The following is a 23,796-nucleotide window of genomic DNA, read 5'->3' as shown; positions in this document are numbered from 1 at the left end:
AAAGAGAGGAAAAACTAGATAGAGAGAAGAAAAAAAGAGGGGGCGGAGTGAGAAGTATACACCCGATATACATTCTGGATACACTGAATATACAGGGACAGAATTCATTTTGGAGAGTTTTGAAGTTAGAAACAAATTTTCTGAAATATCGAGAGCGGAAGAACACCATAGAGAGTTCAAATCTAGAAAGAAAAAAATAAAGAGAGATTTCCGCACTATTTGTCTTCTCCATTTTTACTAGTTTTCTCCGTGTTGCTGGGATTTCTAGACTGAGGTGTTGAAGCTACTGTGTTGGGCTTTCTGCTGCTGTATGTTGCTGTGTTACATACTACTTTGCTGATCTTCTTCTTCTTGTACTGTCATTTCCAGGTACACATTTGTACACTCTCGGCTTGAAGCGAAATGAAATATTAATCAGGCTTTGTTCCTGTTGAATCCCTCCTGTTTAGATTTGTGTTTGAATATAATTTTCCTTTCTTTGTATAAAAATGTAGTCGATTAATTAATGAGTAATGGGCTTGCATATGTATAACTTCTTCATCTAATAATTTTAGTTTAAATTAATCAAATACTAGTTAATTTGTTTTTGATATTATGGTGTGTCAATCTCATGTTCCAGTATTATTGAATAATAGAATATAGAATGAAAGCAATTTTTCTTTGTACAAACTCGATCGCAATTTTCCATTCACATTAGCCGTAAACTAATAACTAATAAGTTATTTTTTTTTTTCAGCATGTAATTAATTGAGAAATTTTCTTTTATTTTTAGAGACAAACTTAATAGAAGAAATGTAGTCACTATAGGTTTATCTTTAAAAATAAGAATGAGATGAGCCTCGCCAAATAAAAATACAAAATTGCGGGGCCCTCAGTAAATATTTGCTTTAAATTGCTTAGACTTCGGGATGGACCGTTTAGCAAAATTCCATGGCCCTACCCAAAGTAGATGATACGCTAGTCGCTTTAGGAGCGCCTTTAATAATTTAATTTTCTTAAACTCGGGTGCACATTGATGTGACCCAAATCCAAATCTCAACGGAGTCAAAGTGTGTCGACAACCACGGGTACATTGATTGTAACGCGGTTCGAGATACATTTTCACAACGTTGCAATTCCTTGTAAAAAATAATAATAATAATTATGAAAGCGGTAAAAAGTTAAAATTTGCACATAAGTTCATATTTGTATAAAATCAGATAATCAAGCCGAATATAACAGTTGAGCGACCGTGCTAGAACCACGGAACTCGGGAATACCTAACACCTTCTCCCGGGTTAACAAAATTCCTTATCCGGATTTCTGGTTCGCGGACAGTAATATAGAGTCATTCTTTTCCTCGATTCGGGATTAAATTGGTGACTTGGGACACCCTAAATCTCCCAAGTGGCAACTCTGAAATAAATAAAGAAATCCCGTTTCTATTGTCCTTTAATTTGAAAAAACTCCCATGTACCCTCGCGGGTGTGGAAAAAGGAGGTGCGATAGCTCTGACGACTCTGCTGGGGATTTAACCCAGAACCATTGGTTCAGGGTTAGAAATTCGAGCTTAGATAAATTGTTATATTTGGTTTTATTTGATTTTGTTACATGTTTGGGCTCAATGTGCTAAATGATGCTTTTACCGCTTTGATATTATTTGACTGTATATATAAACTGTGCCGAAACCCTTCTCTTCTTACCTCCGGGGAGAAGCTTGCTGGTCGAGACTCCCTATTCTGTTAGTGTCAATACTTGAAATAAGAAAGAGGCCGGATAAGTTACAAAGCCGGACGACCACGCGGGTCCCCGGTACTTAGCCCCCTCCTCGACTCGAGTTGCCCGCTCGGGTATACAGTCTAGAACAAAATACTCAGGTTATGAACCTAGAATAACTCAGCTTCATGCCGGATCCCTAGTAGGAACGTTTGTTTGCATCATGTGCATTTGACTTTGGAGGCTCAACACAGGGGTTGGGTCTGTCTAGGACAGGTGTACTAAAAAATGAAAATGATCATCCTGATGCATCTTACTTGCTACTACTTGCGCATTTATTTGATTCGGACTTGTGTGTTGACTGACTTGTGAATATTAGGAATAATATTTTGAAATTGAAAAAAAAAGAAATAGCGGTTAGGGAATTGATAGTTTATTTTTGAAAAGAAAACAAATGCCCAAATACTGTCAAAACTCTGCCGAAATTTTAAGAAAATGAGAAAAAATGTCTTATTGGTTTGTTTTATTAAAAGCTAAGAAAAGAAAAAAAAAGGTCGTGTTCTGTTTTGTTTTTCAAAAAAAAAATATAGAAAAATATATAGTTTGTCTTGCCATGAAAATGAAAATGAAAAAAAGTCTTATTTTTAAAATGGTTTTTTTTATTATTTATTTGCTTATGAAAATGCAAAAATAAAAAATAAAAAATAAAAAATAAAGAGTCTTTCATTATTTTTCGCAAATATATATATATATATATAAAAATATTTTCTTTCTTTTTAAAAAAAAAAAATTCCGAAAATATTTTGATTCTTATTTCAAAATTTAACAGAAAATTCAAAATTCAAAAATATTTTTCTAGAAGCATTGCTTTTATTAAAGATGAAATTCCAAAAAAAATATTTTCTTTCTTCTTTAGAATAAGAGAAAACAAATGAAAATTCAAACAAAAAATATCTTCCTTTTTCTTTTGAAATTCTCAAATCAAAAGAAAAGTAAGTCGTAGAAGTCTTTCTTTCAAAAAAGAAAATCAATCAAAAATCCAAAAAAAATATAATACTTCCTTTCTTCTTTTAAAGCAGTTCTTTCACAAATTCCAAAAGAAAATAATAATTTAAAATTAGTTTATTTATTTTATTCATGACCCGCGCAAACTACGCGGGTTTGATTCTCACCGGATGTGAGATACGTAGGCTACCCTCATCGGGTCCAACCCCCCTTTTGCTAAAAAAAGCCAAAAACAAATAAAAAAAACATGTCAAGATTTTTAATTTTGTCATAAATAAGTCGGGTGATGTCCAACTTCCCCTTTTACAAAAAAAATAGCAAAAATATATATGTCAAATTTCTAAGAAGTCGGGTGACGCTGTTTTATCGAGACATAGCCGAATGTTCCCGAAGGGGACGCCGGAAGGCTGACTTTGCATAAACAGCCACTTTTGGGTAATATTTAAGATTTGGTCCAGTTGACCCACACAGCCTTAAAAATCTTCGTCCCCGAGACGTTGAAAGGCCGTGTTTGCAATATTGAGTTTTCTAATTTGAAAAACGATAAAAAGAGTCATAAATAAGTCAGGTGATGTTGTTATGTCATAAATAGCCGAATGTTCCCGAAAGGAACGCCGGAAGGCTGACTTTGCATAAACAGCCACTTTTGGGTCATGTTTAGGATTTTGGTCAAGTTGACCCACACAGCCTTAAAAATCTTCGTCCCCGAGGTGCTAAAGGGCCGTGTTTGCAACACCACGTTTTCATTGTAATTTGAAAAAAAAAACAAAGAGTCAGCAGTTAGGTGAATACCGTTTGAATTTTTAGTCAAAAATAAGTCGAGCCAGCTTCGGCCGTGTCTTAAACCGTTCTTGCCGAAATAGCCTTAGAGTATCTTTCAGTTGTCGAAAGGTTATTTTCGTAAAAGAATGGACAAGTTTGTAAAGTGTCATAAAATAATCCTCCCGGCCTCAAATTCATGTGAAATTTGGAGGGGGCCACGTTTGCAAAAAAATAACCGTTCGGTTGCATTTGTCAAACGGAGAAAGGAAGCTGGCCATTTGTTTTGAGTTTGTAAATCTTTTGATTAGAATATGCGGGTACTTTGATTTTCAAGTTTGTAGGTCATCTTTAAACCTTTGAAACCCAGTTTGTTTAATATGAAAATTGAAAAAAAAAATGTTTATTATTGTTTATCCTTTATTGGTCCGAACTACGCTCGGTCTGATTCATGCGGGGTCATGATACGTAGGCAATCTCCATAAGATTCGACCACCACTAAAATAAAAATAAAAAATAAAAAAATAATAATAAATAAATAAATAAAGGAGAGTGTGGGAGATTTTCAGAGGGGCACAATTGTCTAACTGCTTAGGTGCATTGTATCTCTGATATATGATTGTCTGTCCAATGCCCTAACACTAATGTGATGGCTTCCCTTTGATGTGTCCATATATAGAAAAGTGGTTGGTTGTGGTAACTCCTCCCTGCAAAGCAAAATCAAAGGACAATGGCTCAGAACCGCAGAACCGAGTGGGTCGGTACTGATGACCGACAACAATTGGTCGAACGGAACAACGAGTTGGTAGAAGAAGTGAAAATGCTAAGACAGCATGTGGCAGACATGTATCAGGTATGGATAACGGGAAAAGCACCACCCCCTCCACCGCCAAGCCTCTTGAACTCGGTCATTTCCCAAGCACCCAACACCATAATGGAAGATCCCCCATACTCTCCATCCCAACCCACTTATGGCAGCTTTCCCAGTTGTCCGAGTAGCTCCATCACTCCTCAATGCTTCTCCGCTCCCCAACACCACTTCTTTCCCCGTGACCTCAAAAGCCATACCTCACTTCCCAGGTACCCGGCTCCACGAAATGCTTACCCACCCATACAAGCCTACCAAAAGCCGTCTGGATCAGGTTTCCGGCCCTGTCAACATACAAGAATGAAGAGGTTGCTGAAACGAGGAAAGGCTCTCACCCCTATCGGGGTATCTTATGCCAGTCTGTTTGAAAGGCTAAGGCATGCTGGCTCGATTGATCCACTCCCCGCATGTACTCCAAATCCACTTGCAAGGAACTTTGATCCGGCAGCGCGAATGCGCCTACCACTCCAATGTCATAGGGCACAACATTGAGAGTTGTCATAGTTGGAGAAGGGAAGTAGAGAAAATGATCCAAGAAGGGCGGGTTGTGATTAATAACAGTGACATGGAGCACTCGAACCCCTTCGAGAACTTGCCGACGGAGGTTGATGAGGTTGAAGCTGGTAATGGTCTCGACAGTATTGATGCAAAGCTCAGTGGCTAAGATGCCAATTTTTTATAAAGTGGGAAGACACTTCGTTCCTTGGTTAGCAAGAGAGAAGCTTGTGGTGGCTTATTTTGTCGTCATTTCTGTTGTTCGGATTATTAGGGTTATAAGTCGGATACTGTCTTGTGTCAGACTGTCTTGTGTCAGACTGTCTTAACTTTCCGTTTTGTCATAGCGGTTGTTTAAATTTTGTCCAGTTTGTTTTAGGATTTTGTTCTGGATTGTTTTGTTTGTTTTGTTATTCAAACCATTTCACCGGTAGTCTAATACAAATCCGGTCTTTTGTTGTTTCCATTCGTCTTTTGTTTAGTCCTTTTACCATTTTGTTCAATGCCGATTCTAGTGACATGACATGCGCACACAGTTTGGGCCTAATCTTAAAAGTTAATCATAAAACCCTGAAAAGGTTATTAGACCATTTAAAGGAAATAAGGACGGTTGAGATTATTCAGAGCTCGAGTCATATGGAACTGGGGCAAGTAAAATATAAAGAAAACCGTTAAAGGCAAGATTCGCCAAATTGACATAAGGGTCTTCATGATAATGAGAAGTGAGAGTGTCGCCCAACGGTGCTTTAGAAATAACAAATGAAAAAGCAAACGTGTGAATATAATTGTCAAGTCTAGCACCATCGGAAGAGACTATAAATCTATGTTCAAATGTGTTGTTTGCATTGGCATGTTTTGAAGACTAGAATGACGAAGGCATTTTGTTCTGCTACCTAAACACTTTATCTTTCGTTACCCCTTTTGAGCCTTATTTATTTTCTTTCATACCCCTCGTTTGGAATCAACAGCAACGACTAGGGAATACGAGCCTGGAAGGTAAAGAATAAAAAAAACGAAAAAAAAAGAAAAGAAAAGAAAAATGATAACAAAAAGAAAAAAAAGGAAAGTCAAATGAAAAAAAAAAGGAATTGGGAACTACGTTTGACCTGATTCCTCAAAGAGGATACGTAGGCGCTTCACAGCTCGGTCATAGTTTTGAAAAATGAAAAAAAATCAATCAATTAAAAAATCCCCAAGCAAGAAACTGGGGCAGATGTTGCGTTTGTTGTAAATAAATCTAGTTCCGAAGGTTGTAATTAATAACCCGAAATCGATGCATTTTTGAGCCTTTAATACCCTTTCTTTCTAACCCTATCCAAAACCCACATTACGGTCCCAAGAAAGACCTTCTGATCAGTCTTCAAAAGATGCCAAGTCAGACAAATGAAGAGTCTTACCGGCGAACATAACATTCTGTTCCACGGTAGAAAGGACTTTAATCTCCAGCAGAGAGAGTCATACCGGCAACACTCCAAATCCCCAGCTGGGAAGTGATACAAATGAGAGAGTCTTATCGGTGAAAACCTTCATAGGCACCATAAGGCGATGAAAGCTGAGAGAAAACCAAAATGAGAGAGGCTTGATAGTGAAAACCCTTCGGGCACTTCAAGTCGAATAAGATTGGGAATCAGATAGGGAATCGTCAAGGGAAGGTCTTGAAAGACGATTGACGGCAGAAGATAGGCCACATGTGCATGTCATGACCAATAGAGTCGGTATCTGCGTTTGATAGATTTTTATTTATAGTTTCTTTTGTTAAAGAGTCATCGTTTCCTTTGTCTTTTATTTTGTTTCTTTTATCTTTCTCCTTTCATAGAAAAATTCCCTAGTAGAGTTTGTTAGGTCAGACAAGTGAGAGTTGACTTCAAAATATGTCATCAGCTTTCCAATTATGCCAGATGAGATCTGACTAGTACATCCAAATGGTATAGTCAGCAAGGAACAAGCGTGAGGCCAATGTCAAGAAAGATATCCCCAGCAAAAGGGAATTGACAAAGTAGTGACGAGTGTCAAGAGGGATATCCTTGCCGAAATCAAAGGTTATAAACCTCAAGGCCAAGGCCCGTTGAACAAAGCAAGGAGAGCAGTGAGCATGATTTGGGGAAATTCATACTAGACTAAAAGGTCGGGGAAATGCCAGTTTCCGAGCTATGCCACAAAAGAAGAGGGATATCCCCAGCAGAAAGGGATTATCCCCAGCAAATAATATCATCCCCAACAAGTTGTGCAACGCAGAGCAAGGAAGGAAAAAGGGAAAACCATCCCAGCAGGAGTATCACAACCAACCACCATGTTTTAAACTAACAAATTCTGTTTGATTTGAAGCAGGTAAAGGAAATGGCATTGAGGCCAGAAATGCATGCCACAAGGGATATTATCAAACTGGGGCAGAAAATTTTCCTTCCATTTAGAAGATTTTCTGGAAGTCATGTACCCATTCAGGGAAGAATAAAAATAACGTCAGTCTCAAGGGAAGTGGTCTTTAAACCAATGTTGCCCCTAACATAATAAGTTTCAATGGAGGAAGTCGTTCCCCAGCAAATGGATGAAACTTGAGCTTAGAAAAAGCAAGAGGCCAGCATCATTCCCAACAGCCTTCCGAAGAGTGAAGCACTAGTTCTGAAGGAATCAGAATCCCCCAGCAGTGTTATCCTCAACAGCGCTATCCCCAGCTGATAACATTTTATCCCCCAACAGGTAAGAAAATAATTCATCAGCAGTGTTATCCCCAACAAGTTTTCGAGGTAAGACATTTTTCAAGTTTTTTTCTTTGGGTTCATCCGCCCTCGAATAGGATATTTTGGGTTCATCCGCCCTCGAATAGGATATTTCGGGTTCATCCGCCCTCGAATAGGATATGTCGGGTTCATCCGCCCTCGAATAGGATATGTCGGGTTCATCCGCCCTCGAATAGGATATGTCGGGTTCATCCGCCCTCAAATAGGATATGTCGGGTTCATCCGCCCTCGAATAGGATATGTCGGGTTCATCCGCCCTCGAATAGGATATGTCGGGTTCATCCGCCCTCGAATAGGATATGTCGGGTTCATCCTCCCTCGAACAGGATATGTCGGGTTCATCCGCCCTCGAACAGGATATGTCGGGTTCATCTGCCCTCAAATAGGATATGTCGGGTTCATCCGCCCTCAAATAGGATATGTTGGGTTCATCCACCCTCAAATAGGATAGTTTGGGTTCATCCGCCCTCAAATAGGATGTTATTTTCAAAGTTATTGATGAAGACAGGCGCCCACCTGAATAACGAGAGGAATACATTTCTGTCTTTTCATTTCTGTTCTAGGTCACCCACCAGTATAATGCGGGCATATCATTTTTCATGTCTTTACTATTAGGCGCCCACCTGCATAACAAGGGAATACATTTCATGTCTTTACCAACAGGCGCCCACCTGAATAACGAGAGGAATACTTTTATGTCTTAGTTTAGACAGGCGCCCACCTGTATAACGAGAGGAATACTTTTTGTCTGTGCATTTCATATTTTAGGCGCCCACCTGTATAACAAGGGAATACATTTTGTGTCTTTACCATTAGGCGCCCACCTGTATAACAAGGGAATACATTCCACGTCTTTACCCATAGGAGATGCATTTCCTCCTAAGTTTGTTTTAGTTTCACCCATAGGAGATGCATTTCCTCCTAAGTTTGTTTTAGTTTCACCCATAGGAGATGCATTTCCTCCTAAGTTTGTTTTTTACCCATAGGAGATGCATTTCCTCCTAAAGTTTATTTTTACCCATAGGAGATGCATTTCCTCCTAAGTTTGTTTAGTTTCACCCATAGGAGAGGCATTTCCTCCTAAGTTTGTCTTTACCCATAGGAGATGTATTTCCTCCTAAAGTTTATTTTTACCAATAGGAGACGCACTTCCTAAGTTTAGTTTCACCCATAGGAGAGGCATTTCCTCCTAAGTTTAGTTTCAACCAATAGGAGACGCACTTCCTAAGTTAAGTTTCACCAATAGGAGACGTACTTCCTAAGTTAAGTTTCACCAATAGGAGACGCACTTCCTAAGTTAAGTTTCACCAATAGGAGACGCACTTCCTAAGTTAAGTTTCACCAACAGGAGTCGCACATCCTAAGTTAGTTTCACCAATAGGAGACGCACTTCCTAAGTTAAGTTTCACCAATAGGAGACGCACTTCCTAAGTTAAGTTTCACCAATAGGAGACGCACTTCCTAAGTTAAGTTTCACCAACAGGAGACGCACATCCTAAGTTAGTTTCACCAACAGGAGACGCACTTCCTAAGTTAGCTTCACCAATAGGAGACGCACATCCTAAGTAAGTTTCACCAACAGGAGACGCACATCCTAAGTTAGTTTCACCAACAGGAGACGCACATCCTAAGTTAGTTTCACCAACAGGAAACGCACATCCTAAGTAAGTTTCACCAACAGGAGACGCACATCCTAAGTAAGTTTCACCAACAGGAGACGCACATCCTAAGTTAGTTTCACCAACAGGAAACACACATCCTAAGTAAGTTTCACCAACAGGAGACGCACATCCTAAGTTAAGTTTCACCAAGAGGAGACGCACATCCTAAGTAAGTTTCACTAAGAGGAGACGCACTTCCTAAGTTAGTTTCACCAAGAAGAGACGCACGTCCTAAGTAAGTTTTACCAATAGGAGATGCACTTCTTAAGAATAGTTTTACCAATAGGAGATGCACTTCCTAAGTTTAGTTTTTCCCAATAGGAGACGCACTTCCTTAAGTTTAGTTTTGCCCATAGGAGATGCACTTCCTAAGTTTACTTTTACCCCATACGAGACGCACTTCCTAAGATTACTTTTACCCCATAGGAGACGCACTTCCTAAATTAAGATTTCACGCATAGGAGACGCACTTCCTAAATTATTCTCATTCATAAGAGACGTACTTCCTAGTTCAAAATCATTAAGGTTTCACCCATAGGAGACGCATTTCCTAAGACTATTTTACCCCTAGGAGACGCACTTCCTAAGTTTAATTTCATGCATAGGAAACGCACTTCCTGAATAAAGTTTTCATTATTAGGAAACGCACTTCCTAGTCTGGTTCACTCAGGTTATACTTTTGCTTTAGGAGATGCACTTCCTAGTCTGGTTCATTTAAGATTTCATTCGTAGGAGACGCATTTCCTAGTTTGAGTCATTGAGATTTTACCCATAAGAGGCATACTTCCTAATATTGATAGTCCATTTATAGGAGAAGCACTTCCTAGTTTGGCTTTTTCAGATTATATTTTATTTCAGGAGACGCACTTCTGGAATTGAGATTTCACCCTTAGGAGATGCACCTCCTAGTTTGATTCATTTTAAGTTCGACCATAGGAGACACACTTCCTAGTCTAGTTTATTGAACTTTTACCTGTAGGAGACGCACTTCCTAATCAAGGTCTTTCAAGTTTTTTTAGGAGACACACTTCCTAAAATCGAGATTTTATTCATAGGAGACGCACTTCCTAGTTCTAGTCACTGAAGTTTTCACCCCAAGGAGACGCACTTCCTAGTTTAGTTCATTCTGATTCAACCATAGAAGAAGCACTTTCTAGTTTGAGTCATCGAGGTTTTTATTTTAGCAGACACATTTGCTAGCAAGAGTTTTTGGTTTTACTCGTAGGAGATGCACATCCTAGTCTAGTCTTTAGTTTACTCTCATCATTGCATCAGTAGTATAAATAGGTTACAATTTTGCTAACGACTCACAAATCTTCCCAGTGCAAACTGAGGTTAGGAAATTTTCGTTTGTTTTGTTTGTTTTGGTGGTAGGATCCCGCCTGGAAAATAGAGGTTGTTAAATTCAAGATGATGAAGCCAGGCGCCCACCTGTATAACGAGAGGAATACTTTTCAGTCTTCACATTTCATGCCAGGCGCCCACCTGTATAACGAGAGGAATACATTCAGTCTTTACATTTCAAGCGTTGAAGTTGGGAGCCCGCCCAGATAACAGAGGCATACATTTCAGCATTAATTTTCAAGTATTGAAGTTGGGAGCCCGCCCATACAACAGAGGCACACATTTCAAGATCAAGTCAGAGGACAATAAAACAGAGGGTTACAACAGGAATCCCCAGCAGGAAACAATAAAAATCCCCAGCACCGGGAAGCAAAAGGATGCAACAAGAGGTCCCAGCACAAACTCAAGTGCATGTGTCAAAAGGAAGAAAAGCATCTGAAGAAAAGCACCGGAGGAAACACAAGCCGACAAGAAAGCAAGGCAACAAGAACAAATTTTAGTCTAGCCTAGCTTCTTGTTTTCTTTTAAACACGGTGTAACAAGGAGATCGGTAAGCAGTGATAACAGCATGCAACAGCAGTAACATTGCAGTCTCACGGTAGTCCCAGCTACCAAAACTTCCCGAACTACATTGACCTGATTCCTGTTTAGCCCAGGATATGTAGGAAACCTTTGAAGCAAAGGTTCGGTCAAATCTTTTTCAAAAAAAATGCTTCACACGGAGTACTCGGATGGGCAAAAATCGCTCGCTTTATCTTTGCACGAAAACCCTTCGTGTCTTCGGGCAAAGAGGGGCAGCTGTAAGCACGTGATTTTTGCCCTATATGAGAATTACTCCCAAAAAATTCAAAAATAAAATAATTTTTCTTGGTGTGCAATTTTTGTGATATTTTGTGATATTTTGTGTAACTATTTGTATGTTTGTCTATGCATGTTTATTTGTTAAATTAATAAAAAATACAAAATATGTCGCATTTTTGCATGTAGGATTTAATTCTACAATTGTTAGTAATTAAATTTGTTTACAAAAATTAAAAATTACAAAAATAGGCATCTTTTGCATTTTTAGCATTTAATGTCCAAATGAACAATTTTATGCTTAATTATTACTTAATTGTGCGTTAATTGTTATTGGAAGTTAATTTGCGCTTTTATAACTTAATTTAGTTCTTAATAATAATTTAAGTACTTTTATAATTTAGTTTTAGAAAAATAAAAGAAGAAAAGAGAACAAAAATACAAAGAAAAATCGGATTGGGCCACTTCTTCAATTTCAAACCACAGGCCCAAATAATTGCCCAACTTTCCCCATGACCCGGTCCACTTCAAACCGGGTCGACCCGGTCCGCTCCATTAACCCAACACCCCTTCTACATTTTTGTCCAACACAAAACAAAACCAAAAAATAAAAAAATAAAAGGTGAATTATCACTATCAATAGTTTTATTTTTTGTTTTTTTATATATAAAAAATCCGAAAATATTTTATTTTATTTTTATTTTTTTAAAAAAAATATATATAATAATTTCGGGAATGATTTAAAAAAAAATAAGAAAAAGGGAAGTATTGAATAAAAAAAATATAAAAGTAAAAATAGGTGAAATTCTCTTTTTTTTTTTTTAAAGTAAAAGAATGTATAAAATTTAAAAAAAAAGTTTTGTGGAAATTTTTAAAAAATTTAAAAGTAAAAGAAGGTTGGAATTAAAAAATAAATATAAAGGTATCTGAAAATTTAAAAAAATTAAAGTAATTGAAAGTAGCATTTTTAAAAGAAAAAGAAAAGATAGTGGTTTGTTTTTTAAAGAAAAGTTAAATAAAGTGAGATTCTTTTTTTAAAAAAATAAAAAGTGAAATTTTAAATAAGATAAAGTAATTAAAGTTGGAATTTTAAAAATAAAAGTAAATAAAGGTGGGATTTCTTTTTCTAAAAAAATAAAAGCAATTTGTAAGTGGGATTTCTTTTAATTAAAAAAATAATAAAATAATAAAAAACAAATCTGAAAATTTCGAAAATTTTGCTATAAATAGAAGAGAAAATTTAGGAAGAAGGGTGGAAAAAAAGAGAGGAAAAACTAGATAGAGAGAAGAAAAAAAGAGGGGGTGGAGTGAGAAGTATACACTCGATATACACTCTGGATACAGAGAATATACAAGGACAGAATTCATTTTTGAGAGAGTAAAAAAGATAGAAACAAATTTTCTGAAATATCGAGAGCGGAAGAACACCATAGAGAGTTCAAATCTAGAAAGAAAAAAATAAAGAGAGATTTTCGCACTATTTGTCTTCTCCATTTTTACTAGTTTTCTCCGTGTTGCTGGGATTTCTGGACTGAGGTGTTGAAGCTACTGTGTTGGGCTTTCTGTTGCTGTATGTTGTTGTGTTACATACTACTTTGCTGATCTTCTTCTTCTTGTACTGTCATTTCCAGGTACACATTTGTACACTCTCGGCTTGAAGCGAAATGAAATATTAATCAGGCTTTGTTCCTGTTGAATCCCTCCTGTTTAGATTTGTGTTTGAATATAATTTTCCTTTCTTTGTATAAAAATGTAGTCGATTAATTAATGAGTAATGGGCTTGCATATGTATAACTTCTTCATCTAATAATTTTAGTTTAAATTAATCAAATACTAGTTAATTTGTTTTTGATATTATGGTGTGTCAATCTCATGTTCCAGTATTATTGAATAAAGAATATAGAATGAAAGCAATTTTTCTTTGTACAAACTCGATCGCAATTTTCCATTCACATTAGCCGTAAACTAATAACTAATAAGTTATTTTTTTTTTCAGCATGTAATTAATTGAGAAATTTTCTTTTATTTTTAGAGACAAACTTAATAGAAGAAATGTAGTCACTATAGGTTTATCTTTAAAAATAAGAATGAGATGAGTCTCGCCAAATCAAAATACAAAATTGCGGGACCCTCAGTAAATGTTTGCTTTAAATTGCTTAGACTTCGGGATGGACCGTTTAGCAAAATTCCACGGCCCTACCCAAAGTAGATGATACGCTAGTCGCTTTAGGCGCGCCTTTAATAATTTAATTTTCTTAAACTCGGGTGCACATTGATGTGACCCAAATCCAAATCTCAACGGAGTCAAAGTGTGTCGACGACCACGGGTACATTGATTGTAACGCGGTTCGAGATACATTTTCACAACGTTGCAATTCCTTGTAAAAAATAATAATAATAATTATGAAAGCGGTAAAAAGTTAAAATTTGCACATAAGTTCATATTTGTATAAAATCAGATAATCAAGCCGAATATAACAGTTGAGCGACCGTGCTAGAACCACGGAACTCGGGAATGCCTAACACCTTCTCCCGGGTTAACAGAATTCCTTATCCGAATTTCTGGTTCGCGGACTGTAATATAGAGTCATTCTTTTCCTCGATTCGGGATTAAATTGGTGACTTGGGACACCCTAAATTTCCCAAGTGGCGACTCTGAAATAAATAAACAAATCCTGTTTCGATTGTCCTTTAATTGAAAAAAACTCCCATGTACCCTCGCGGGTGCGTAAAAAGGAGGTGCGACAGGGATAAGACCAGATTTGATGATGGAGCTGAAACATGCATGATAGGAGGAATGTGAGTGGATGATATTGGCGGTGTGATTGATGGAGTTGTCGTTTGTGTGTTTGAAGGAGATTGAGATATGGTAGTGGATATATCATGATGGTGTTCTTGCATGGAAGGTGTAATAGGGTTTGAGGAGCTCGAAGGAGTAGAATTAATTAGTGTTTTTTTGTGTGTTGTTTGTGTATTTTGTTATAGGCTATTAATTGTTGATGATTGTGTTGTGTGTGAGGGTGAGGTAGTGTCTTGCATATGGTAGAGGTGGTCGTGTCTTATTGCATGCATGTTGATAGGTTGTGGTGGAGGTTAGACCAACTTTTATTGGGCCGAGTTTGTAGGTAAATTTAGGGGTACTTGAGTAGGAATTATTTTGTGTGAAGAATTGGTTAAGTCTGGATTAAGGGAATTATCAGTGGTGTTGTCTTCAACAACAAGTTAATTAAAAGGATTATTATGACACTACTAGAAATTCGGTAAAAAGCGACCAAGGTTGGTCGCTTATAGGCCTAAAAGCGACCAAACATGCCTGGTCGCAATATTGTTGGTCCCTTTATTTTAGGGACCAAAGTTGGTCGCTAATTAGCGATCAACTTTGGTCTCTAAGGTAAAAGGACCAAATATTCCGGGTAAAGACTATAGCGACCAACTTTGGTCGCTTTATTATTTTAATAATATAATTTTGGCGACCAAAGTTGGTCTCTAAATGTAAAATACGTTATTTATTTATTTATTATTAATCATAAAAAAGCGACCAACTTTGGTCTCTAATCCAAATATTATATTTTAAAATCTAAAAAATAGAGACCAAGATTGGTCGCTTTTTTATTTATTTTAAAAAAATAAGCAACCATAGTTGATCGCTAACTTCAAGAAATAATTTTTTTTTAATTATAAGCGACCAACTTTGGTCGCTATATTTCCAGAAATTATTTTTTTAAATAGAATAGCGACCAAAGTTGGTCGCTATTGCCCAGAAAATTATTTTTTTTAAGGGAAAAACGACCAATTAACGACCAAAGTTGGTCGCTTTTCTTGGTATATTTTTGCCAGAAAATACCTGTTTTGGCAGCTACACCACCTGTCAGCTTACCAAAAATCCTAAACATGCATTTTATGCCAACAACAACAACAACAATAAACAACAACAACAACAACAACAATAAAAAGCAACAAAGTATAAAGTTCAATAGAACTAACACATTAAGCTAACAAAACTAAGTTAACGCTTATTACAAGCCCATTCGAAAACTGGTTCTATTGTCTAGTTCAAAGTATATAAAGTACTCAAGGAGTGTTCTTTCAGCATCCTCATCCGAAAGTTGGATTGTCTCGCCCGACTCATTAGGTGGCTGACTGCGTATGAATTCCCCCACATCAGCTATGAAACGAACCTGACCAAAACCAAAGCAAATACGTCACAATATGCTAAGGGAGCAAAGCCCAAGCAAAAACAATCGAAAAATATCAAAAATCCTGAAATTAGCAAAACCCGAGCCCCGGGGCCCACTTCTCTAAACTCAGAAATTTTCACATCAACGTGTTTCTTATCCTTCCACGAGTCCATACATATCAAGAGTTCTCAAATCCGACCTCAAATGGCCCTTCAAATCCCAAATTAAAAATCTCAAAATTCCAATCCCTAGTTCTTCCATTTCTAGTTTAAATTCCATAATTTTCTAGGTTAATTTCACAATAGAATCACGTTTTATGCTCATAAATCTTACCTCCAATCACTTCTCTTTGAATCCCTCTTCAATCTCCCTCAAATAGCTCTAAAAAATACTCAGCTATGGAGGAAAATTGGCTCAAAATTGCGGATGAACAACTTAAAACATTCTGCCCAGGGGTTTCCGCATCTGCGACACCACCACCGCTCCTGTGGTACCGCTTCTGTGGTAGTTCCTCCGCATCTGCAAAAATCACTAAGGGTCCAGGTTCCGCATCTGCGGTCCACAAGCCGCAGGTGCGGCTCCGCAGGTGCGGTCCATAAGCCGCATCTGTGGTCCCTGGCAATTCTTCCCAAACCACTTCTACGGCTCTTCTTCCGCATGTGCGGCACCGCACTTGCTGTCCTAAATCCGCAGGTGCGGAAATACCAGAAGTAGCAAATTCTGAATTCTCTTAAGTTCAAAATCTTTCTGTTAACCATCCGAATTCACCCCGAGGCTCGCGGGACCTCAACCAAAAGCACCAACACAACCCAATACCTCATTCAAACTTGTTCCAATCATCAAAACACCACAAACGACACCAAAACCACCAATTCACATCGAATTCAAGCCTAAGTTTTTCTAAAAACTTCCGAAAAACATTTTCGATCAAAAACCTAACCAAACCACGTCCGAATGACCTGAAATTTTTCACACATATCACAAATGGCATAACAAAGCTACTGCAACTCTCGAAATTCCATTCCGACCCTCAGATCAAAATCTCACCTATCAACCGAAAATCGTCAAAATACTAACTTTGCCAATTCAAGCCTAATTCTATATCGGACCTCTAAAACCACTTACGATTACACTCCTTAGTCACAAATCATCTCCCAAAGCTAACTGAACCATCGAAACTCACATTTGAGCCCTCTAACGCATAAGTCAACATTAGGTTGACTTTTCCAACTTAAGCCTTCTTAAAAGAGACTAAGTGTCTCATTTCTTACCAAAGCCATACCAAACGCAAAACAATCAACTCGACCACATAAACCACGGATAACGAAGCATAAAGAAGCAAAAATGTGGGAAACGGAGCGGTAACTCATGAGACGACTGGCCGGGTCGTCATAGTTAATCTCTCACAAAAGCTTACATTTTGTCAAAAAATGAAGTACCAGAAAAAGATAACAAATTAATATTAAACTCCCACTATAATAAAAAAAAACTAATAGTGCAAATCACATATCTACAGGAAAATAGAAGTACATAAAAATATCTACGTAATAAGATGGATGGAGAATTTTTAATGATTTTTAGCTTTCTATATATAACGTAAGATATTTAAAACTATAAGTAATGATACTATTTATGATAGTTTTTTAAGTATGAAAACTCGTCGAGAACAAAAATAATGCTAATAATATTAATCAAAGTTTGCTCGTCAACTTGGGTCTTCGTAAAAAAAAATTATATTGTCAAATCATATATTTATCTAAAGATAATGGTGTACCCATGCATCTAAAATCCTGGATACGCCTATGCATCTGCCACATCATTGAAGAAACTTTCGATATCATTATCAAGCTAAATTAATGTTTAAAATATTATGTTGGTCGAACTTGCTTATAATCTTGATGTAAGGTGAATTTACCATGATTAAGCTTGCAGACCTAGTGAAGGAGGTAATTACATATTCTCATGAAGCTTCTGTGAGATTGCATAGATGTTCTTAACATGCAGCGGAAGACAATAACAATCCTAGGCAGAAATTTTCATTTTTAAAATTTATTTACATGTCAAAGATCAGATCTAAGACGTACCTGGTAAAGAGAGTCTCGTTTTAAATTTCTTTGATAGTGCAAATACTATATGTGTATCCACACCGAGACTGGTCCTTGCTATCAACTCTTTAATCAATGAAACCACGTGAACAAACTGAATGAAAATATTGTTGAAAGTTTTCTAAAAAATCTCAACTCAAAGGTAAAAGAACAAGAAATAATTTTCTTGTACTAGTATTTTCTACCTTGATTTTAAATTGTACTATTACTTTCTCGAAGTAATTCTCTTCTCAAGAATAACTCTCTAGGTTTTTACAATATGTGTAAGATCTACATATTTTTCACTAATTCTTAATTAGGACTCACACATATATATACATAATTTCCATTGGAACAAATCACATGTCTTATGGTAAATATTAAAAAAAAACACGTAACTAATTTATCGAATTCAATTCTAAATTAAATTCTACAACTTAGTCAATATTTTAAAAAAAAAATATGTAACTCATTTATAAAATTCAATTCTAAATTGAATTCTACAACTTAGTCACCATTTTAAAATAAAAACATTTAAATCATTTATGAAATTCAATTCTAAATTGAATTCTATAACTTAGCCACCATTTTAAAATAAAAATATGTAACTCATTTATGGAATTCAATTCTAAATTGAATTCTACTTATCAATATTTTCCTAATAAAATATAACTCCCATATCAAATGGGTTGAAAATTGTAGACAATACCATAAGGATTTTCCGCGTTAATTAATCCAATTCAAAACTGGATTTACTAACAAGACTTTATTAATATTTTATATAACATCTCTTATATAAAATAAGTGCTAATTATATATATATATATATATATATATATATATATATATATATATATATATATATATATATATATATATATATATATATATATATATCACATATATATTTTAACCAAGAGATATAAATTCGTTTTTCTATTCCAAATAGTGTGATGACCCGGTAGTCGTCTCACGAGTTACCGCTCTGTTTCCCCCATTTTTACTTCTTTATGCTTCGTTATTCGTGTTTTGTGGTATTGGATTGGTCGGATCGAGTCTGGAATGATTTTTGATAAGGTTTGAGACACTTAGTCTCTTTTAAGAAGGTTTGAGTTGGAAATGTCAATCGGATATTGACTTATGTGTTAGAGCGATCGGATGTGAGTTCCGATGGTTCGGTTAGCTTCGGGAGGTGATTTGGACAAAGGAGCGTGATCGAAATGGGTTTTGGAGGTCCGAAGTAGAATTAGGCTTGAATTGGCGAAGTTGATATTTTGACGATTTCCGGTTAATAGGTGAGATTTTGATATAAGGGTCGAAATGGAATTTCGAGTGTTTCAATAGCTTCTTTGTGTCATTTGGGATGTGCGTGCAAAATTTTAGGTCATTCGAACGTGGTTTGGTTGGATTTTTTATCGAAAGCATTTTTCGGAAGGTTTTTAGAAACTTAGGCTTGAATTCGATGTGTTTTGGGTAATTTGATGTTGTTTGAGGTATTTTGATGATTGGAACAAGTTTGAATAAGATTTTAGGATGTGTTGGTGCCTTTGGTTGAGGTCCCGAGGGCTTCGGGGTGAGTTTCGGATAGTCATTCGGACCATTTTTGGAGTTTGAAAGAAGCAGAAATTGCAGGTTCAGGGTTGCAGAGAATTTACCCTTCGTGATCACGTAGGGTGTCTCGCGATCGCGTAGAAGTAATTGAGGAGGGTACCCAGTTGTTCTTCGCGTTCGCGATTGGAGGCTCACGATTGCGTAGCTTGGGAGAGTTGTTCATTGCGAACGCGTGGGTGTGGTCGCGTTCGCATAGAGTCAATTGGACCTGGGTCTTGGCAGGATGTTTGTGCATCGCGAACCGGGGTTATGTCCGCAATCGCCTAGGGTTATCCTGTCTGGTAATCGCGTTCGCGTAAGCCTGGTCGCGTTCGCGTAGTGTAATTTTGGGAAGCTGAAGATTTGTTCTTCGCGATCGCAAGGGGAGTGTCGCGATCGCGATGAAGGAAATACAAGCATGTGCAGAATATTTTTAAGTCGTCTTGTTCGCGAATGTGGGTTTATTTTCACCCATAGTTGATCATTTCGAGAGCTTTTTGAAGTATATTAAAGACGGATTCAAGGGGAAACGTTTGGAGGTAAGAATTTCGAACGTAAAACTCGATTTTATTATGAAATCCACCTAGAAATTCATGGAAACCTAAGCTAAAAATTGAAGAACTAGGGCTTGGAATTTTGGGCTTTTGATTGAGGACTTGGAGGACCATTTGTGGTCGGATTTGAGAACTTTTGATATATATGAACTCGTGGGGAGATATGGAACCTGTTAATGTGAAAATTTCTAAGCTTCGAGACGTGGGCGGGGCTCGAGTTTTTCTAATTTTGAGATTTTTGGTATTTTTCGATTATTTTCACTTGGGCTTTTGTCCCTTAGCATATTGTGACGTATTCATTCTGATATTGGATAGATTCGATGCACGTGGAAGCCAATTCGAGGGGCAAAGACGTCGCGAGCTAGAGATTTAGTTGGTTCAAGGTGAGTAATGATTATAAATGATGTTCTGAGGGTTTGAAACCCCGGATTGGACATCGTAGTGCTATGTTGAGGTGACTTACACGCTAGGTGGCGAGCGTGGGGTAGAGCACCATTGGGGATTGTGACGCAGCCCATCTCGATTGATGATTTTACCGCGTATTCTATTGAAAACTATTTTCTATCATTATTATTTGGACTGAATGTCATATATGGGCCTGGTGCTAACTATTTGAACCCTTCGGAGGTTTTCATTGATATTTCCTCACTGTTTTGACTTATTACTTGAACTCAGTCATGTTATTTTCCACTATTTTTCAAAATCATCCATGTTTACTTAGTTTTAAGAGTTAAATGATATTTTAAATGATATTTGAGCTGAGAAATACTAATTTACTATTGCCCGAGGGGCTTGTGATGGTTTTTGACTGAGTAAGGCCGAGGGCCTATATTGTCAGGAATACCTGATACTGATTTGAGGCCGAGGGCCTGAGATATGTATGCCATGAGGTGGCTTGATTGATATGAGGTCGAGGGCCTAGTTAATGATGCCACGAGAAGGCTTGATATTGCGCTTGGGCCATAAGGGGCCCCTCTAGGAGTCTGTACACCACTGAGCGCGGGTACCCATTGTGATGTGAGATTGGGCTCGAGGGGCTGGTACTGTTCTGAGATATTGCCCGAGAGGAGGATTTGTGGATACTGAGCCCGAGGGGCAAACTTCTACCTGTTTACTTTACATTATTTACCTGTTTTACCTACTGAAAGAAGATTTTACCTGGTGTGCAGATTTAGGCATCGCTGGTTCCACTCCTGAGTACTGATTCCTCCAGTTCCAAGCGGTATACGGAGACTACGAGGTAGCTATCGTCATCCACAGCCTCGTGTGTCTATTATCTTGTCATTTCTATGTCCTTCAATCATTTGTACTAGATATTGGTTTTAGCAGACTTGTATCGTGGTCTATAGATGCTCGTGACTTATGACACCCCGGTTAGGGCTGTGTCAGGTTGGATTTCCACATTTGTTATCTGTATTTCCGCTATTCAGTATTATTAAACGATGTTTAGACTATTTCTATGTTATTTAACTGTTTAAAAATGAGAATTGGTTCAATTGGCTGGCCTTGTCATCACGAGAGGCGCCATCACGACCAGGTTTGGGGTTAGGGTCATGACAAGTTGGTATCAAAGCCTAGGTTACATAGGTCTCACGAGTCATGAGAAGGTTTAGTAGAGTCTCGTGGATCGGTACGGAGACGTCTGTATTTATCCTCGAGAGGCTGCAGAACCTTAGGAAAAACTTCATATTCTTGAAATTCTTGTCGTGCAAACTTGTTTGTCTGAGTACTAAACTTTTATTATTCTATTCTCTCACAGATGGTGAGAACACGAGCTACCGGACGGGGTGGACGACCACCAGTGCCACCAGTTGAGGCCACCAGAGGCCATGGACGCGGTCGTGGTCGTGGCAGAGGCAGAGCAGCGATGGCAGCACCTGGTAATCCACTGGCTGCCCCAGTTCAGGATCAGGCTCCAGCTATGGATGCTCCGGTAGTACTAGTTCAGACACCAGCTGTTCCTATTATGATTCCAGGCCTTCAGGAGGCTTTAGCTTAGATCTTATCAGTGTGTACCAGTTTGGCTCAGGCGGTTTCAGCTACCGTAGCCGCAACTACTTCGCAGGCTGAGGGAGGCAATCAGACCCCCGCCGCTTGCACACCTGAGCAGGTAGTGCAGGGACTTCATATGCCGGAGGCACCTCCAGCCCAGCCGGTTGCACTAGCCCAGGAGTTTGCAGTACCAGTTATGCCAGATGATAAGCAACGTTGACTTGAGAGGTTTGGTAGACTCCAGCCTCCGACATTCAGCAGTGTAGAGGGTGAGGATGGCCAGGGTTTCTTGGATAAGTGCCAGCAGATGCTTCGTACAACAGGGATTCTTGAGACTAATGGTGTGGCATTTACCACCTTTTAATTTTCTGGGGTTGCCTTCACTTGGTGGGAGGCGTATCAGAGGCATATGCCTATTGGTGCAGCGCCCCTTACTTGGCAGCAGTTCTCCATTCTCTTCCTGGAGAAATATGTTTTGTAGTCCCGTAGAAAGGAGCTGCACAGACAGTTTGAGTAGTTGCGACAGGGTTAGATGACTGTGTCATAGTATGAGTCGAGGTTTTCTGAGTTGGCTTGTCATGCCATCTGGTTGGTTTCGATAGATCGAGAGAGGATCAGGAGATTTGTTGATGGTCTTACATATTAGCCCAATATTCTTATGACCCGGGAGAGGGTATCTGGTGCTACGTTTGAGGAGGCGGTTGATATTGCCCGTGAGATTGAGTCGGTTCGCCGTCAGGAGCGAGAGGAGAGGGAGGCCAAGAGGCCTCGAGGATCGGGCAGTTATAGTGGTGCTCCTTTGAGGGGCTAGTTTCAGCATGGTATAGGTCGTTCATTCAAGCCTGCTCAGTCAGCTCGCCCAGGTTATCGTGGAGCATCTTCGGGACATAGTTATCAGGGATCTCAGTAGGGCCAGTTATCACTCAGCGCCTTTCCATCTCAGAGTTCATCTCGTGCTCCATCAGCTCAGGCCTCTTCTATGCCGAGTGCATCTTCTAGTCACTCTGTTGCGAGGGGTTCGCTTTAGTCCCCTTCTCCAACACCTGGAAGTTGTTATGAGTGTGGAAAGATGGGCCACATGTGGAGGCATTTTCCTCGTAGTGCTTCTAGTTCATCCCAGCAAAGGGTCAGTCTTTGGCGTCAACGCCAGTTGCTTCTCCACTACCCGCTCAGCCAGCTAGTGGTGGAGGTCAGTCATCCAGGGGTCGCCCCAGAGGGGGAGGTCGATCAGGGGGCGGTCAGGCCCGGTTCTATGCTATTCCAGCCAGATCCAATGTTACTGTTTTCGATGCTGTTATTACAGGTATTGTTTTAGTCTGCCATAGAGATGCCTCCGTATTATTTGATCCTAGATCCACCTTTTCTTATGTGTCATCATACTTTGCTCATTATTTGGGTATGCCCCGTGAGATTCTTGCTTTACATGTTCATGTATCTACCTCGGTGGGCGATACTATTGTTGTAGACTGTGTGTACCGGTCATGTGTGGTGACTATTGGGGGTATGGAGACCTGAGTTGATCTTTTATTACTGAGTATGGTGGATTTAGATGTCATTTTCGGCATGGATTGGTTATCTCTGTGTTGTGTTGTTGTAGACTGTCATGCTAAGACAGACACTTTGGTTATGCCGGGTGTGCCGCGGATCAAGTGGCATGGTGTGACTTACTATGTTCGTAGTAGAGTGATCTCTTTCTTGAAAGCCCACCATATGGATGGGAAGGGTTGTCTCTTATATCTTGCCTTTGTGAGGGATGTCGGAGTTGAGGCTCCCACTATTGTTTCTGTTCCAGTTGTGAGGGACTTCCCTGATATATTTCCTGTAGACCTGTCGAGTATGCCACCGAACAGAAATATATTGATTTTGGTATTGACCTGGTGTCGGGCACTCAGCCCATTTCTATTCTTCCATATTGTATGGCACCAACGGAGTTGAACGAGTTAAAGGAGCAGCTTCAGGAACACCTAGATAAGGGGTTCATCTGGCCTAGTGTGTCACCTTGGGGTGCGCCGGTTCTGTTTGTGAAGAACAAGGA

At 38.5% G+C, this 23,796-nt stretch overlaps 1 pseudogene; it reads left to right on the top strand.

Annotated features, from left to right (window-relative positions):
- Nucleotides 1–23,796, top strand: part of LOC138891314 (UDP-glucuronic acid decarboxylase 5-like) — a 58,209-nt pseudogene that overhangs the window by 20,929 nt on the left and 13,484 nt on the right.

This window comes from Nicotiana sylvestris, chromosome 5 (genome assembly GCF_000393655.2).
Source record: "Nicotiana sylvestris chromosome 5, ASM39365v2, whole genome shotgun sequence".
In the NCBI taxonomy this organism is placed as follows: domain Eukaryota; kingdom Viridiplantae; phylum Streptophyta; class Magnoliopsida; order Solanales; family Solanaceae; genus Nicotiana; species Nicotiana sylvestris.
Note: the sequence above shows the minus strand (reverse complement) of the source record. Positions and strands in the feature narration are given on the sequence as shown.